The sequence below is a fragment of the Neopelma chrysocephalum genome, unplaced genomic scaffold (assembly GCF_003984885.1).
Source record: "Neopelma chrysocephalum unplaced genomic scaffold, ASM398488v2 Primary Assembly neopelma1_22, whole genome shotgun sequence".
Lineage (NCBI taxonomy): Eukaryota > Metazoa > Chordata > Aves > Passeriformes > Pipridae > Neopelma > Neopelma chrysocephalum.
This window is the reverse complement of record NW_020897689.1, coordinates 18,091,262-18,111,195: the sequence shown is the minus strand read 5'-3', so window position 1 is coordinate 18,111,195 and position 19,934 is coordinate 18,091,262. Positions and strand designations below refer to the sequence as shown.

The window sequence follows — 19,934 nt, the reverse complement described above, 5'->3', positions numbered from 1 at the left end:
TAAAAAAATTAACATACTGTTAGTAAGAAAAACATTTTATTGTTTTGGAAATTTGTAATCTGATGAAACTGAAATATATTGTGTTATTGTGACATGTATTTCAAGTTTCTGCCTGTTTTTTTTTTCCAAGTCCAAGCTTTACCTTGTTGTAAATGCTCAAAATCAAAAGACCTACTGAAATATTATAAAATTTAATATATATGATGTAACAAATAGAGCTCTTATGGAGCCTAAGGCAATCTGAGTACTTGTGGCTTAGCATAAGTATACTTTTTCTCAGTTAAAAATTTTCTTTCTATAACACGGAGAATTCAAACTAGGTATTTACTTGAAAAATTCCCACCAACTCCAGTGGGCATTAAGAGAGTCTCCAAGACTGTATTTGCACTGCAGGACTCCAGATAATATCAGAGCCAGACCCAGAAGTGCACCATCACCTTATTCTTCTTCTCTCACTCCCTTACATACTCATCTCTGTGGGTAAGAAAAAGTGGGTGGGTGATCAGGCCAGGGGAGCAGCATCACCCATCTCTGATCAGGGTGCCAGAGGATCGGGATCCCAGGTATGCAAGGATGCTCATCTGCAGTGCTGTTTAGACATAGTCTAAGTGCACTTGCTACAGCACTCTGACATTTGTACTGCAGAGACATTTTTCTTTTTTTTTTTTTCAAATAAGACCAGTAAAACCTTGTAAATGCAACATCCATTTTACAAGATTAAAACAAAAGGCAATAAAAGCAAGAGTCTAGGGGTTTGGTTCATCTAATTTTCTTTCAGTGTAACTTCAGGATAATTCAGACACCTTCTAAGAATTATGGTATGTTGAATATCTTTTTTCAAGGACAGAAAAGGTTTTATACATGTGTAGGGTTAATATGTAATTCATAGATTTTTTTACATGTATATGCATGAACACTATCCACAGAGCTGCACTCACGTGTATGGCTATTTGTATGTCTGTGTGTGAGACTAGACTGGCTTCTATAATGATAGAGATCAATATTACTCATTAGAAAAAGAACCTGTTCTGATAGCACACATATTGCTTAAAGCTGTGGGCAAAATGCATAATCAAAAAAAAGCACATTTTTCTCCTGGTGATATTATTTATTTATTGCTCCTATTGCATCTTCTACAGATACTGAATCATTTGTTTCATTATTTCTTTGTACTTTCCAAAACACAGAATCCTTATCTACAGAGAGGCTTCAATCGTATCCAAATTCTTCCTAAAAAGACTTGGAACATACTGGCTTTTTTCTCATTTGTTGGACAACAGATATCACTGCTGACATCTGAATTAAAATTACTCTTTTAGGCAAAACAGCAGGACAACTTTACTTTTGTTAATATTTTGAAGCAAGCGGATAAAAAGGCGAGAACATTTAGAGTGCGTATTAAAGAGAAGATGAAAATATAATTTTAGAGTATTCTGTACATGCAATTCCTTCATCTAAGGGATGAAGACTGACACTATTTCCATCTTACAGGTTTTGAAATGGAATAACAAGGCAGCTGTGACTGTTATTATCACAATAGTAGTAGCCATTTTTCTGTTTCCTACTATAGCCATTTGCATTCCTTTCTCTGTGCCTGTCAAATACCAAATTAATAAATGCACAATGATCATCATTAACAAGAAACCAGTACTTGCTATGCATTCCAGTGCTCATGAGGTGAGTACCACATCTTTTAAGTATAAGGAATTGCTACAGTGATTACACTGTGTACCAAAAATTAACAGGTAGTCCAACAGTTACATTCACCATCACAGGTGACTTAGTTTATGTATCTGTCTATAGCTAAGACATACAAATGGTTTTCAGATTCTTAATAGCGAAAAGTGTTACAGATTGCTAGACATTTGTCCATTATACCCCACAGATCTTTATCAGATCCTTATCACACAGAAGCCAATGAGCTAGGCCTTTAAATTACACGAATAGTTACAGTGGCTATCAACCTGGCTGGGAGATAACCAGTGTCATCCCATTCTGAAAGAAGAAGGGATTTAAGCCTTTAACAAGCAGTTCCAAAGTACAGTTGGATGATATTTTGCTTTGCTTTACATTGTTTTCAGCAGATTTTCAGGAAATAATATTGCAAACTAGGAGGTAGTAGTGGTGCTTCCAGCTCTTCATGGTTTGCCACTAAATAGAGATAAAATGTTATATATATATATAACTATGTTTTTCTATCAAAAAATAGATATTCACTTCCTGACCCACATTTATTTTCCTTTTTTTATTCTCTTTTCCTGTTATCTCAGCACTTGTTGGTAGAAGAAGAATTTGGGCAGTGATAATTTACTGTTTAGCTACTAACTCAGTAGTCTCATCTAGGTCACTGATGCACAAGGCTTTCCATTTTCATTTTTGTCCTCTGCTCATGGGAGACACATAAAGAGATTAAAGGGATAATGGGTCTGATTCAAAGCCCTCTGTGGGTAATAGCAGAGCTGACAACAATTCTATTTCACAGCAACTTCTGAGGTTTGGGGATTTGTTTTCATCCACTTTGGAACAAGTGGATATTTCTGCTAATTGAAATTCTTTTGAAATGCTCATTTTGACTATAAAATGTGATCTTGAAACTGGAGGAAGCCTGTTGCTTGGTAATCAGAGAAGTGGTATCAGAAGTGAGGGTTTCATGTTAAGCCCCTCTTCCTGATAACAGGGGACCAGGTTTTTCATCCCCAAACTAAATAGATCAGTAAACTAATACTTCCTTCATCCAGACCATCAGAAAATTATGTATAAGTGGAGAATAATTTCCATTGACTCCAGTAGTCTTTGACAAAATAATAGAGAAAATATGAGCTTCCTTCTTAATTTTTAGCATGTGAAAAAGAATACTAATGCAGCAATTTCTCAATAGTCATGGAGCAGAGTTTCTTTACTTAGTCTTAAGTGCTTTTACACTAAAACCACACTGAACATTATTTCTTTTAGTACTGATTTTGCTATAGGAAACTCTCTAATAACCCTAATTGACTTTTCAGTAAAAATTTCACATCACTGATTTAGAGAAACAGTATCAAGTTTAATTTTTCAGGTTTTTTTTTTTTTTGGACTTGGTGGGATTAATGTATGAACTTACAGTAATAATGTTGAGTGATAATACCAAATGAATGTCCAGTTTGTAATCCGAAATAATTAATTATCATCTAAGACACACCTATACAGAACTACATCTGTGTCACACATGATGAGCAGACATAGTTTTTAAAAGCCACTTTATAAATAAGTTGTTAGAAACATTTAAGAAAGTTATAATTGAAGTTTTAAAAGAATAAGTAGTTTTGTTTCTTTTTTTCTTTTAGATTTTGCTAATACTTAGAGAAGTCTCAATCCTGAGATTATGCAATAAAGTGTATTCTTCAGAGTTGCTGGGGGCTGCCCACCAGAGCCTGCAAGCATGATTGCCATCGTTGGTAAAGAATATGCCCATAAGAGCCATCAGTCTAATATCTTTCTTTTTTTTACTTTTTTTTAGGCAACTTTTTTAATCACAACTCCATATATTCCCAACATTTCCAACTTCATTGGTCCTATGTGGCATTTTGATATTTTGGAAGAAATCTTTGTATAGATTTATGATATGTAGATGGCATAAATTGATGGTGGTGCTGTGATCATTGAGACACAAAATGTTTTCTTCAGATATAATTAGATATTAACGCTTCATGTTGTGTAAATTCTTTTAAGTAATGGTTTTATTTAATATTTACATGTGAATTAAGGACACTTAGTGAGAACAACACTAACAATTTAACAATCGGTACTTCAGAGTTCTTTTGCTGTACTTAGAATAGTCGGGCCCTGATTGTTGATTTTCAGGGAGTCTTCCTGTGTATGTGCATACATGCACACGGCTCTCCATGATCCTCACCATCTGCCACTAAAAAAAATTACCATCATTATTCCCAGCTTTCTTAAGAGTTCTCTCTTTCCTTCTTGGAGTCTCAGACATAGCTGGGTAGAATATTTTCATGCGTTGAATGAGCAACAGTGGACAGGAAAGATTCACTGACTTTGATATCAAAAGAAATCAGACTGAAGACACCACCTGAGCTGTTACTATTTGAGCAGCATGCAGTTTAGTGAATCCCGTAACACAGGAATAGCTCAGGGTTAAAAGATCTCAAGGTGTCTTGAAACTTTAAGCCCTGCTATCTAAGAGCTAGTGATATTAAGCAGGCTTGGGGGAATGCAGTTTCATGAAAGAGCTTGGATTATTGCCCAGACTAGAATATCAAGTACAGGAGGGTCAATGGGAATAAACCTGAGTTTTCCAGACAGATGTAAGAAGTTTCCTAAGATCCTTTTTAACTTCAGTTGTCAGTCTTTGGAGTCTTTTCACAGGATCTTAATGTGTGGGTTGTAGATTTAACAGAGTACTTAATCACAAGAGACTATGGAGTATCTCCTAAGTGAACATCCTCTGTGATTTGGGAGCTTTAAACCATTTTGTGACACGAGGAAGCCAAAAGCAAAAACCATAATTTAGACAAGATAACCACAAAAGCCAGACAGAGTCTTTTGCCTGACATACCAGGAAGAACACAAGGAATATGTTACATATGTGTCAGTTTCTTGAACCTCTCACTTTTTATCAGAAGTAAGCTTTATAATGACAATTGCCATATTTCAGCTTGGACTAGTTTTCTTTGGGTATTTTCTCAGTGTTTCAGTTTGTCAGAATGTGTATCTTTGTCCATGAAACGGCTTCAGGTTAACAATCTTTTCTGTCAGCAGAGAGGGAGCCAGCATGCTAATGTAAAACCTCTAGGAAGTAGTCAGCACAGGTGTTGAAAGTAAATGACTTGGCTATTAGCAGGTGTACATCAACTTCTGTACCAGAGCTGCTGCACAAAGTTGTTCCAGCCTTCAGTTTGATACAAGGGCACAAAGAAGCTTCGATATAGATCAAAACCCATCAATACTATCTTGGAATCAGATATCAATCAGTCAAAATACCTTGCACGAGCAGTACATAGATTGGTACATAGACTTTATAAACAGAATTATTCTGATTTTTTTTTTGACCAAATGCTTCTGTTGCAGAGAAGTCAATTTATCAAATTTATCATTTACCATTTTGGTGGTGAGCCACAGTGGCACCAAGTCAGATTGAAAAAACTATGTTTTGATGTAAGCATCAAAACAAAGGGATTTTATCAGAAGAGAAAATACATATTTTTTCTCCAGTTAGAAATTACTTCTAATTTCACTATACTGCATTAAAGAAGAAAATATTATAAAGTTTTTCACTGATGTTAAGGGAGCTTTCCTGAATTGTTTATTTCTCTGGAAAATTTTGAGATATGTTAACAACAACACAGCATTTCCTACCAAATAAAAATGAACTTTCTCCCCATTTTGTGGCCAATATAACTGATAGATTTCATAATTATTTAATTTGTAAAATACATGTATTGTTTATATATAAAACTCTGCTACCTTTTTAATCAGGATTTATGCAAAATCTTTTGCTCGTGTCTTTTGAAAGCCATTATCAACAATGGAAAACAAATGCTAACTCAACCAGAAATGTTAACTCAGTATTTTCTTTTAAAATTAAGTGAAAGACAGAGTTAAGATTTATTTAGAGCAGTCATAAGAGTGTTGTCATAAAAGCTAAATCACTGATTAGTGCCACTTCAAAAAAAAAGCCAGAAATTAATATTTATTTCATAGCCATGCAACCTTACCCATGATGGGGTTTGCTACGGATTTAATAACTTTGTGATAGATCAGTGACCCATTTATACTTAGTCTTCAAGTAAAATCTGCAGTGAAAAGTAATATAGCTTTGAGATGCATGTCTAGTCTTCCTCTTTTTTTTTTTGGAAGATGAGACCCATGTAGAAGGCTAATTAACCTATAAAAACTACAATGTTCAACCATTACATACTGACAAGTGGTTTGTTTTCATCATGAACAAGATGCAATTAATATTTGAGTACATATTAAATTATGGTTATTTTCATCACATCTGCAGATAATACCAGATCATTTTTGAGAGGTATTACTAAGGGAGAAACAGATTCAGAACATACTTAAGACTCAATTTACTCTTCTGAGAACAATAAATAATTTAATTTGGTTTATTTAAATAATACTTAGTTTTTTTTCTCAGTCAACCTTTTATAATGATAACACAGTCTACTAAAATAATTAAATATGCATAGAAGAGAATAAATTAATTATTATTTTTACACAAATATTTGTAGTAAAAGAAAGAAAAATGCCTTTATGAACTAATAAATAACTAGTGGGCAAAAACCAGGGAAATTTACAAAAGTCAGCAATTGAAATTGAGAGAGAAGTTGATCATCTGAAGTCAACTCCCATGTCACCAATGGCAGAAAATAGGATACATGTTGTTTACAGAGAAAATTGTATATTAAATGCAGAATAAAGAGTTTTTAAGGCTATAATTCTACAACACTTTTCTCAATGTTTTAATTCCTCCTCTTATTACTAATTGCTAAAATAGTTGGTTAAATTTATATATTATCCATTAATTTTGTTTCTTTCCTGTCTGTAAGTGTGCCTAAAGCTTTCCCACAGACGACTGGGTCAGGGAAGTTTCCTCCAGGAAAGGGGAGGATAATGCAGGCAGCAAGACTAGAGCACTGATATAGCACTAAGAGGATGCAGATGTTCTTCTTAGTTTTAGCAGATCTCACCTATAATTTAAAAAAACCCACCATGTTTATTCCATCCCTCATTTTCCTTCTGTGAAAAAAAAATTAACAATATATAATATTTATAGAGGGGCAATACTTGGAAGACAGATTATTACTGTGAAAGACAAGTAGAGGTGGAGAATCCAAATTCATTCTTAGCTTTCATTGCTGCTGATTGCCTCTCACAAGGAACACTTCAAAGGTATCATGTCAAAATGTTTTTCCTTATGTAAAAATGAGAAACATTTTATGTGAGTGTTTCTTATACTAATTAAAAGAAAACCCTGTTCATGACTTCTGAATGAGATGCTGTGGGTGGCTTTTTATGGCTGTGAGCAAAACGGTTCTGGAATTGCATGAGGGTTTGCTTTGCCCTGGAATCAACAGCTCTTGGGAAATGCTGTTATCAGAGATGAAGCTTTGGCTTGGTACCTTCATGTTTTTGTAATGAGTGATAATCTGGCACACGCATACAGAAAGCAGTAAACCTTTGTGATAGGAATGTCCAGGAGTAGGTTTACTTCATAAGTAAAGAGGTGAAGTACAGGTGAACCATATTTTCTATTTGAATCAACCACAAGGGCCCTGAGGACATTTCCAGTCCTTACTCTCCTCACCCCTGCCCATGGGACCAGGACCTCGTTTCAGATCCACTCAGGGCCATCAGTCTCTGGTGTAGAACACAGGCACATGTTGTAGGCTTGCCTACTGGCAGCTCTCTCATGACCATGACCATGCCTGGCCACAGACCTTGCTGAACTGGATCCTGATCTGTGGGTTGTTTCCCCAGCTTGACTTTGGACCTGACTTTGTCACTGACTTTATCACTATACCAGGGTGGTCCCCAGGGAGCCATTGAGCCTCGCAGCACCCTGATACCCTGCAGAATGGTGTACATCTGACAAAGCCCTCAGCTGCAATCTGCTCAGAGGAGCTGTTCTGGAGCAGCACATCAAGGTAGAGGAGCCAAGTGTGCTCCTTCCAAGGAATGGATAAGGGAACCATACAAAGCTCTGCTAGTTATGCTGTTGGTATCAGACTGAAGCAGAGAATTTGCAGACAACATTAGGTTTTGTTGGACATCACCAGAAGGCTAGCTTAGTAGATAACACCATGTTCATTACGACTAAAAGTAGTCTGCTTAATAAAAAACAACAACCAAACAAAAAGCATGCTTTTAATCACGCTTCTACTATTGTCCTTCATCTCCATTTTGGTCCCTGGAAACCATGGAAAAACACTCAGGTGGGAAACAATGTATTTTCTGGCAGACAGCTAACCAAGACAGCCTGGAGGCAGGGACATGCTGTGCTGAGAGGAAGAGGCTGTGCAACTAGAGATGGGGGCTGAACAAAGACGAGAGTCAGAAAGCTCTACGAAACCGGACTGTTGGGAGCTGTGTAGGAACCATGTTCATGTTCAGCAGGTGGCACCAAAGTGTGGTGGAAGAAGCACACAGTGATGTTGGGAAATATTTCATGGCTGTTGAGCTGCTACTCCATGGCTAGGAGGGGTGGGGAAACCCCCAAAACTTCAAGACTGATTAAAAAGCAATGTTGATTATTCAACAGCTAAGGATCTGGAGTATTTGACTCATTTATGGAGAGAGTCACACAGTTCTGAGCTGGAGTCAGCTTCTTCAAGAAACATCAGCCAGTGGTGCAGGTACTACAGCCCAGATGGTTTTCTCAAGGGTTAGGTGTAGGTCATGCATGCAAACCTCATGCCTTGTGACAGAAGACTGCATAGTTTTTACAGGACAGTCAAAGTAGGCCAGGTTCTTACATTTTCATATGCAGAGTTCAGCATACATACACCTAGCATGTTCCTCACAACAAGAGACACCTACCTCCCCTTTTCTGCAGTACAGTTGCCATTCTTTGCATTTACAGCAAGCACTGAATTTATTCACAGAACACCACATTGCTGTTGTGGAACTGAGGAGGAAAATCTGAGCTAAAGCAGATGTCCCTTCTACTGAAGGTTTGGAGCAATGCTGTGGTGGCTCCAGGCAGGAAGGTTTTCCTTGTTGATCCATAGGCAGAACCACCTCTTCACTTTCTTGGCAGCCATGAAGCAGCTTCTTTTTATCTCTTCTCTCTGGGAGCTACAAGTGTGAAAAAAATACTGAGCCATCTGAAAGCATTTACTGATGAAATAGTCCTTGCTCTCTTCATCCTCCCACAGGCACACCCTTGGGCCAGGTCGAAGATGCTGGGCAGACTATGTCCTAATACCCATCTGCAAGGGATTATCTGTATTGGATGTAGTTGTGTACCTAAGCCACACTTTGCAGAGGGGCTTCAACTCTGGGGCAAAACTGTGACTTTCATTCCATCCACAGAAATTGCCTCAAGTATAGTAATGATCTTTAATGCCAGGGACGTAGTAATCATTAAACTATACCTGTATCCACATATATTTCAAAATGTTTTAAACAATTATCTGAAGATTACATCCCATATTTGAATTACACTGCCTCGTCTCTTAGTTACCACTTGTGAAGGTAACAAATAAATTCTTTCCCATCCTTAGTAATCTTTCATATTTTAGTTTTCTTATGGACACTTTTAAATCCTACAGAGTATTTGTTTATTTTCAAAAGATACTTTTATCAGTTATTTTTCTTCCAAGTGGAAAAAAGAAACTAGTTTCAAACTTTGCTATGTGTAAAATTGATTTTTAGATGCATATAAGAGCATTTTATCTTCTTTTGTTGATGAAATAGGATAATTGTGATAATGCAAAGATTTTTTTTTTTTGCTGAGAATAATACTGAAAAAGCTAATTGATAATTTTCTTAGATCCTACAGTTTGCTACATGTGCCTTTTAATTTGTGATAATTGATTTTAATAAAGTAATTACTAGGGCAGATAATTCTGCAGATAATTTCCTTGAAAGTAGTTAAAATCCTTTGTTACAGTTTTATCCAAATTCTCTTCTAAGTTGAAACTACCCATTAATGAGATGCAAACCAATTATATACTAGCATAAATAATAACAGTACTAAATATGATGCATAGGCTAGGTGTAAAATTTGGGATTAAGGAGAAAATTAAAACTATGAATTTCACAGTTTCAATTTTTTGAGATTCTCTGCTGTTTGGTTTCAATATAGATGGGTTTAAATACTCCAAGCTTTGAGATTATTTGAAACCCCCCAAATTTCAAAGTAAAAATTCATGTAGAATTTATGGAATTGCCAATATCCTGTTTACATGTGAAAAGAAGGATTTTAATATATAAGCATATTTTGTTCCAGTCTGAACAAACCCCTATGTCTCTCTTTGGGCCTATGTGAGTGAGAATTTTAAATGGATTGACAAGAGCTCTTGAGAAACAAATCATAGCAGCAAAGAATATTATGGAATATAGCTGCAGATTTTTTGGCCACCTACAGACTGTAAGAGGTTATTTTGGTCTCCATCATTTCCCCAGTCAGATTTTCAGATTACAAACCATGGTGAAAAATGACACATTATTTTACATAAGGATGCCAGATACTGGTAAATGGAGTATTTTTGTGAAGCTTAGTTTAGACTAATTGTGGGGAAATGAAGGAATATATTAAAAGACTTTTCTGGACATGGTTGTGTAGATGGGAATGGAAATTAAAAACTAAACAATGCCAGCAGAAATTGGGAATGTGCTCCTCATTTGTACCTCAACATAGGAAGTACCAATGACAACAGTTTTAGATGATCTTGTGACCTACTTACTATAAAGTGTGTGACACCTGTCCTAGAGGGTGTTACATTTGCTACTCTGATTGTTATCTTTTCCAAAAGTGGATATTGAAAATAGATTAATTCTATTCTCCCAGAGTCAATTAATAACCCATCAGCCATGATGTATTACCAGAGGTGATAGGACCTGCTACATGAACAGAAAATCCAATGTTGCAGTGATGGATAAAAACACTCTCCACTCTATCTCCCAAAGCATCTTAACATCTTTCTTATATATTCATCTTATTTCCCCCCCTGCTACTGGTAGTTTCTTTTCCCATGTAGTTTTTCAAAGCCTTAGTTCTCTGCTCTTTATTTCCTAGCACTTTCACCACTAGGCTTATGTGTGACAGACATACACATCAGTGTTTGGCTTCCAAATGTCAGAATCTCTGCCCATAATCAAAGTGAGCTATACTTTCAGTAGAAAAAAAAAAGAGATTGGGTGCTATAGTAATTTTGCTAAGGGAAAAGGAGACAAATGGCCTGCTGCAGATAGATAGTCAATAAAGTTTTACAAAGGATGTCGCTTGCTTGTTGGGTGACATTCTTCCTTTCATTCTCATATTTCTTAAACAATGCAATTTTATCTTTGTGTTTAGCCTCTATTTATTCCATTTTTAATGCTGTTCCTCCTTTGTCACTCCATCCTTGTTGATGACTTGAGTGGTGCCAGGCTGCTGAAGCTGCAGAATCTAGAACAGGAGCCAATCTACCATCAGCTTGTTATGTGAAATTTCTTAATTAACATTTCCCAAACTACACAAAACCAATTCTGGCTCCCTCACCCTGACTTTAAAGATTGCTTCATGTTCTTGACTACATCATAAGTTTATCTGATATCTGGTTTCTATATATGTAAGAATCTTCTGTTGTGTTTGTGCTGCCTGAAGGAAAAACACAACATGAATGTCATCTTCTAATTATGTGTAAAATTGTCACACTTATTTCATACAATCATGTGTTTGATAATTATTAAAAGCACTGCACTTTTTTCACTTGGTTTAGTAGAGTTCACCTCCAGCATAGTCTTGTTGACAATGAAACTTGTAACATTTACATATTCTAAGAAATGTAGCAACAGTTTGAAAGATCCTGCATTAAAAATATAACAGCTTCCTCTTGTGAAATAAAACTTACTTTCTTGTTTAAGCTATCCTACCCTTCATCATCACAACACAAAGAAAGAAGCAAGAAGTCTCCATAAAAGATGTCAGATCTTCCTACAGACAGGGGAACATATGTACCAATTAATCTATACCCTGGTTTGAGGTATGTGAAGGCAACTTCAATACTGAAAACTAAGGAGGTTGTCCCTGTTGGAATTTGAATGTGGGACTGGCTCTAGATAGAGTAGTTAAAAGATCATAAAATATTATTTGTTTCCACTTGTTTTAAAACTGCTCTCTGGTGTTGAGTGTTGGCTTTCTCAGCAAAGCATGAGTGAAGAGGCTTACAGTTCCACTTCACTTCTGTCTTTGACTCTGTTTAGTTTTTGGTTCATAACATTTAAATTTTTTTCAATTTTCAGACATATATTTCAATCATCCCAGTCCTAACATATGTATAGTTGTGACCATTTATTTTTTCACTCTTGTCAGGAGAACTGTCAGTTCAAACCAGTCAGTCTTTCAGTAGAACCACAATAAAGTGGATATCTTGGCTAGCTTGTAGCTATCAAGAACACTGTTAACATCAATACAGCATCAAGAAACAGGGAAAAAAATAAATATCTGTATCTCGAGATGAGAACTGTAATACAAATCTGTTTAATTAGGCATGAAAACTATCACTGCATATTCTCATGCATTTATCAACTCAACAGTTAACTTTATTCTTCAAAGCAACTTTATTATCTTTGCATTTAACCTGCATGAAGCCGTCTTTTTAAATCCTTTCCCCCTCAAATGGCTCACTGCACATTATTGAAGGTAATATTTATAAAAGGAACTCATAATGAACGGAAATATTTTGTTTGCACCAGCTTCGTTGAAGAAGAGCCCTTAACTATAAGATGCCTGTGAAAATCACTTTTCATTACAAGAAGCTTAAAACAGTTAACAGGAAAAGGGTTATCGGAGGAGCTGCAGAAAAGCAAAGCTCAAACGCCTTTTACCGGACTTTAATTGTGACCACCCTCCCTGACATTCTCAGCTTAACTGACGAAAAACATTTCCAAGAGCTGGAAGGGGGCCCAGAGGATGCGGATGAGACCACGGCTGATCCCCCCACTCCTAGTTTAGCAAAAGCCCCCCGACGGGCTGGCTCTCCCGCACAACAAGCAGGTGCGGACGCTACGCTGAGCGGGATTCCCTGCCCGCAGCATCCCGCAGCGCTCGCTGCGGCGAGCCCGGCTGCCGGCATCGCCGGGGGAAGCGGGCTGCTGAGAGGTGGCTCCGGTGGCGGCTTCCCCCGCGATCCCTCTTGCCCCTTTTTCCTCCTGCGTTAATTCTGCCTTCGCGGGGGCAGGTCGATGCTTGGCGGCCCCGTCCCGCGGCGACACGCGGCTCCCCCGCGGCCGCCGCGGGAGGTGTGTTCATACATATACATACATATATATGTATTATATATATGGGGGGGGTGTGTGAATGACTCATAGCTGAGTTATTCTGTGTCATCGCAGCGCTGTCCGACGGGGACGGCGATGCCTGCAGGGGATCTTCAGCGAGGCGCCGTGTGGGCTGTTGGAAGCACGGACCTGTGGAGCAGGAGGGCGAGAACTACGCAGGGCTTTAGGGAGGCACAGGGGAGGTTGTCCCTCACCCCTTTGCTCCCCTTCGGCCCCCTCCTTGCCCGAGACAGCCCGGCAGAGCGGGTTTGGATGTTCGCCGGTGCGGGGTCGGGGCCGCAGAGCCGTGCCCCGGGTTAGTGGCTGGAAGACGAAGCGGGGAGAAAGCAGCGCCGCTGCCGCGCCAAACCAGCTTGGCAAAGTGGTAGAACCGGCACCAAATTTCTTCCCAATATGGGGGTCGATGTACGTTCCCTCTGGCGAGCAGCCAGCCTATACCCAGTCACACGGTCGGGAGAAAAGGCAGCCGGGGCAGCCGAGCAAAAGCGGAGGCTCGCTGAGGTGGGAGGGGGGTGGATAACTTTCCCACCGTGGCATCGGGCGAGAGGACAGCCTCAGCCCCCCAAGACCGAGGAGAGCTCCGCGGGCTCCGGGCACTCCCGCGGCCAAGGGGAACACCGCCGCACCCCGGCGGGCCGGCAGCTCCAGGGCCGAGCCCGGGAGCTCGCTGCCCCTGCCCGCCGGAGGTCGCCGGCCGCCGCGGCGGGACGGGCTGCTGTCACCGGTGGTCTCAGCTCACCCTTCCAGGGCCGGTCGGAAGCGGCGCCCGCCTCGCCGCCCGCTCGCCCCTCTCCGGCGCGGGGGCCCGCCCGGGGGAGGGCTGCGCGTCACCGGATCTGGTGGCGCCGGCAGCGGGGCGGTGTTACGGAGCGCCCCGGGAGCGGAGGGGGCGGGCGGGGGTCCCGGGCGGGGCCGCATCGCCGCGCCTGGCTGCGGCCGCGCTGGCGGCGGCGCCGCCTCGCCTCCCCTCGCTTCGCCGCGCCTCGCCTGGCCGCTCGCCGCCGCGGAGGGGCGGCGCTGCCTCCCCGCACTCCCCCTCCCGGCGCCCCCGCTTCGTCTCCGGGAAGGGCACGGGGACCCCCACGCTCCCCCCTCGGCACGGCGGCGGACTTCGAGCCCGCGGCGGCGGCTGGGGCTGGGGTGCGATGCTGTGTTAGCCGGCGGCCCGCCCCGAGGTAGCGCCGGCGGGAAGGATCGCGAGTTGCCGGGGCTGTGGCTGGCACCATGGGCACGGGGCGGGGGGGCGAGGCGGCCGGGCTCCCTGCGCTCCTCGGCTGAGCCCGGGGATGTGCCGGCGCCCGGTGGAATTATTTTGGAACTAGCGCGGAGCGGTGGGAGGAGGGCGAGCGGCACAGCGTTTCACCAGCTGCGAGGAGGTCGTCCGGCGGTGCTGTATAGGCAAGTAAGCTCTCCTTTTCTGTTGCCTTTTCGCTGCCTTCTCTTTGTCTCGAGCGACTTTTTTTTTGCAACCGCTGGTCGCACGCTCCTGGTTTGGAGGCAGGATGGTCGGCGGCGCCAGCGGCAGTTCTCGGGGGCTAAGGTGCGGGAGGCTGGTGGCCGGGATTGCAGGGGAGCCCCGCTCCAACTCCGCCGGAGTCCACCGCGGGCATCCCGCTGATGCGGTGCTCCGGCGCACAGCCGGGCAGGAAGCTCCATGTCCCAGCGCTTCCCACTTCTCCAACTCTAAGAGGTGATGCCTTCTTACAGGCGTTAATATAAAATGCCTTCCGCTTTGTGCTGAGCTGTAACTAAATTGTAGGAGTCCTTTAATTGCTTTCTATCAGTGGTTCTTGTGGGAAAGAGGCAGAATACATGTCAGCCTTTCATACTCACTTATGAATTCAGATAGTGAACCCAGAGTTTTGATTTGTTTGCCTTTAAGTTTTTTGTGCCCTGCCTAGTGATTTCCTTTGAGATGCTCTTGCTGTGAGGTTACGGTTTGTCCAGCCTTGTTTGTTTGCTTACTTTTAGCCTGTGGATATTTATTGCTATACTTGACATAGCCACGAAAAAAAAGTTGACTGTAATTTATTTCAATGTATGGAGGACAGGTTGCAGGCAGGGGACTAATTCTGCTCTCAGAGGAACTCCACTTCAAAGGAGGAGGCCCATGGGGCTGTAATCTCCAGCTAAAAACTCAGAGAGCTCAGAGCAGACCTGTCACAATGTAAATAATGAATTCTGTTCACCTTTCAGCAGTGATAACATATAAGCTAAGCTGCCTGCCTTCCCATATCTATGAAACACCTGTCTCTGAAACGCAGGGAATAGAGATGTGAATTCTGGGCAGGTTTGGGAGAAGGCAGAACTTTAGACAGTGTTTAATTAAGTTTGCTCATATTGATTTCCTCTGTGTCATCTCTATGAGCCTGAAAACTGCAATCTATTACAGTGACCTTGATACATGTTGCGTTCTAACATGAAAGCAGCACAGAATAAAAGCATTTACACAGATTTATAGCTAAGGGCTGATGTTTTCCTAGGAGCTCAGTTCCACCAGTAGTTTCAGCAGGGCAAGGTATGTGTGTAGGAAATAACTTGCAAATGGTGATTAAAGTATAAGTTGCAGTGTTGGAAATGTCCTGCAGAAAATGCCAGTGTGCATGAAATGTCTGTTGAGTTTTGGATATTTCATTTTCTAATCAGTGAGATCTGAAGCAAAAGGAGTGTGTGGGTGTATGTGGCAGTCTTAAGGCTTCCCAGGTTAATGAACTTTGATTTGTCAGCAGCAAGAGATCTTTTTATGCACTGAAATACACTTTTTTAAAGATACAATATTGACATGATATGATTAAAAAATGTTGGAATGTCCGTGCAGTGAACATGTAACTAACTCAAGTTTATAGCTGAATGATAAAGTAAACATTTCCTGTAATGGTTGATGGAGATTATTGAGGGTAAATTGGCTGAGGGGAATGTCATTTGTTTCAGTACAGTTTATGGATAGTGTTCCTGTGGTTCATATTTCTGACTCTCTGAAGATGCCGTGAAACACAAATAGAATAACTGTTGCTAGACAGTGGGATGCAAACCTATCTGTTACTTAAAACACTCAGCTTATTCTGTCTCGTATCAAAAAATATAGTTTGTAGCGAAGTCTGCCTATGGTTTTATTGTAGTAATTCCTTCGTCTGTTGCAGAGTGGCAGACTTTCACTAGGCATGTGCAAGGGAGATCATGAAACACTGAAGCATGCAGTGATGTGGAATTCATTTGGGCTATGTATTACATTAGAGGTTTCCACAATTAACATAAGTAAGTGCTGATGCCTCATTATATAAATAAAAAGAGTTTAAAAATTGTATTAGCTTTGTCACTTCTGATTCATGTTGCAGAGCCCTCTTCCTTGTTTTCTTTTTAGTCCTTCAAACTAATCTAATGCTGTTCTCACTCTTTGCCTGGAGAGGAAGAAAACATAATTTAATGATGTATCATTTGGCTTTTGCAGTGTCTTGTCCTATAGCTATGAGATAATCTAATGAAGATCCCCATCACTGAATTAAAGAACATGGTGCTCTAGACTTTCACTTACAGTCAGGTTTTCACTCTTATGTGGCTGAAGAACCGAGTTTTAGCAAGGTCTGCTAGAAAAAAAAATGAATGCTTCTTTTTCTGTTAGAAACTTGAAAAGAAAGAGGAAGGTAAGACTTGGGGTCTTTAAAGATATAGTTTAGAAAATTCACTTCTAGGTTTTTAATCAGAACCCTTTATCTTCACATGTTTTCTTTATCTTTTACTTGATACTTGTCAGAAAGCTTTCCTGCATAGTTATACTTTATTTTACAATGTGTGTAGTTCTTAATTTTAAAAATTCAGGAGTGGCTGTCATAGGGTTTACTGTAAGGCTATTTTAGTATCCTCTTTAATGTTCTGTATCCCACTTGGCTTGTATCTTTTGAATCTGAGATTTCCAAAGTACAGTCTATTCAACTTTATAGTATGCATTTTTGGTTTAACACTATGGAAATCTCTATAATTAGAGAAAATGTTGTCTTGATTCAGAAATGTCAGGGCAAGCTCAGAAATTATGTTTAATTCCTAATTTTTTTTCATGTTTACTCAGACATGTTTTTTGGCTTTTTGGGCATAGTGTTCATGAACTGAGTGAAAGACTCGTAAGCAAAATTAAACACACCAACAGTTAAGCAGGAATTTTCTAGTCAACCCAACCCAGTTGAGTGTGTCATTTCTATTTATTCATTTTAGATTGAATATTAAGACAAACAAGAGCTGTAGTCTGCTCTCAGTTCTTCCCTCTGAAGTGCTCAGATAATGCTTGTATTTTAGCACTGGTCCTTGTGCCTGAGCTCTTACCAGTAGTCCTTGCCAGGTCTGCTTGCATGAATTGTTAAAAAGATAAGGAGTTGTAGTGAATGATAAGAAACATCAAATAGATTTAGTGTGTCGTGTTTCTTGGCCCTTCTCATGGCTGTGCTTTCAGTTCAGGTTTCCCCGGGAGAGGATTGAATGTGGTTGGGTTGAATCCCAATGAGAGTCTGCTACATCAACTTGTACCTTTGGCAGTATGCTGTGACACTGGCTCAGCATAATTACACAGACGAACTTCTGTATTTTCCCTGAGTTTGCTTACCATCACTGGAAGAGTCACAAAGCCTTACTGTCATTGTGGCCTACCTATATTTTCTGCATTCCTGTTGCAGATTTTCTGAGAAAGCATACATTAAAAAAACAAACCAAACCAGATCATGTCTCAAGATTACAGCTATAATCAACATCAGGGAATGCAGTGGAGACACAGCCAGTGAAATTTATACATATATTTAATTATCCAAGGGAGAAATTATTATCCGTCTTGAGAGATTGATTTAGTAGGTGATGCGTCTACTCCTTATGAAGAAAAGGAGCTACGTGATATGCAAACAAGGCTTTTTTCCACTGCACACTTAAGATGTGGCTGTCACTGCCATTTGAAACTATGAGCTTTATCTTCAATAATAAACTTGAATTGGCCAAAAGAGGTGAAATGCTCTGTTGTGTGATGAGTCTGGTTTGGCAGTAGCCAAGGGCTGCGTTGTTTCCTGGGGACTTGCTCTCTTCAATTTATTAAAGTAATGAATAGAGGGAAACTAATCAAGAAGAGTGTTTGGGATAAGATTAATTTTATTAATTCTTCAGTTTACTTTGGGTAATGTTGGACAAAACCATAGAAGTTCTTCACTGTGATACTAATGCGAGTGTAGCAGTAGTTTTGACTTACTTATGTATAAATGTTCTAAAAGATGGGATTGGGGTTTTGCATGTGAGGCCAAAACATGGATAAATGATACTGCTGGACACAGTCTGCTGTGCCACTCAAGTACTTCATAGATAAGGCATGGATGATTAATGGAAGTCTCTGCTGTACATTCCGCGGTGAAACACAGGAGGTCCCCCATGCCAAAAGCTGAGTGCAGCTGAACAGAGTCTTGCCCTGAGGATGGAAGTGGATGTTCCAGATGTGGAGTAAGACCTGGAGCAGAGCAGAAGTCCCACACTGGTGCTCACAGGGTACTTTTCAACAGCCACTGAAACTCCTGATGTGAGATGTGGTTGAGGTAAAGGCACTGATGTTTTACTGCTTTAGTACTGGCATGGATATTGAGTCTGTGAAAAAACTCATGACTTCAGAGATGCCATGAGTGCAGTTGATTGTTGGCTCAGTTGATTATTCTGCAGGTCATTATCATCTGGAGCTCACCTCAAGAGTGTTGAATTCTCTGTTTTTGCCTATGAAGTATTTGTCACTTGCTGTTAGATTTCAGTGTTTCTTCCTTGGTCAGGTGAGATTTTGGTTCAAAGATATGCTTTTAAAGCTTATTACATCAAGCACTTCTGAAATGTTCATTGCTTGGAGCTTCTGAGATAACATTATCAGAGGAGGAGAAGTTTATTCATCATATTCTTCTAAAGTTTGGCTTTATTTTATTTTTTGTTCATTCTCAATGTGTTTTTTTTCAAATAGTAGACAAAGTATTGGGTTTTGTGTTGAAGACATTAGAAATGACTCTTTAAGTAAATTTTATATTGCTTTTGATCAAATTATTCAAATAGAATTAAGTGTGAGCAGATGCTGTTTGAATAAAACAAAACACATGCCTTTTCCCCCTCCACTTGTATTAAATTTATTTTAAAATATACAGCTAACCATAGAGAAGTAAGAATAGGAGCACTGTTTCTGACATTCATTTTTCTTCCCCTTTCTGTCAAAAATTAAAGAGAATTTCATCTCATGAGTGATAGTTATCATACCCTCTGATTCTTTCTAGGTGTTCTTTCTGGCCATTTTTATTGAATTTAGTGTAAAAATGGCTCTGAATTCAACAAGTATAATACTAAGATCTTGGAAATCTTTTAAAATCTTTTCAAATACATAGCATAGCTGTTAATATTTGCCTTACTATAAAGCACTGATTGTTAATTACCGAATTGTTTATGAGATGCTTTGCTGTTTCTAAATATATCTTCATTCAAAATTATGTAAGATAGCTTTTTCTAGTTTCTCTGTATGGCAAGATGTTTTGATTTACTCTTTTAACAGTTGTGAATAATGAACTGTATGTTTCAGCTTCAGCAACACAAATGGACATTGATTTTCTTTGGCTTGCTTTTGACCCCTAAAGAAGTAAAGCCATTAGAATTTTGTTTGTAAGGGAACTCTTTGCTCTCTCTCCTTCATTTTATATATATTATAAACAGCCTTTCAGAACTAATCTATGCTAATCAGATTTTTTTCAAGTGAAAAGCGAGGAGAAAATCATCAGCTCTACAGTTGTCTTGCACTTTTAGGTTTCATCACACACAGCTGTCTGCCTGTATCCATTACCAGTTGGTATCACAGCTGTATGTTGCTGAATGCAGCAGAATTCACAAACAGTTCTTCTTGCAACTGTTTTAATTGGTTATTAAATGGCAAACATTTATGTAGCAGTATAAGGGTTTGG

The 19,934-nt window shown here is 39.9% G+C and overlaps 1 protein-coding gene across 5 annotated transcripts in view; it reads left to right on the top strand.

Annotated features, from left to right (window-relative positions):
• The first annotated feature begins 13,975 nt into the window (after nt 1-13,975).
• SNTG1 (syntrophin gamma 1) overlaps nt 13,976-19,934 on the top strand; it is a 343,517-nt gene continuing 337,558 nt past the window's right edge. For 4 of the 5 annotated variants that reach the window (XM_027674125.1, XM_027674115.1, XM_027674105.1 and 1 more), the window contains exon 1: nt 13,976-14,395. The gene's annotated coding sequence lies outside the window, so the exon portion shown is untranslated. The remainder of the gene's footprint in view (nt 14,396-19,934) is intronic. The other variant, XM_027674095.1, reaches the window with a different exon arrangement.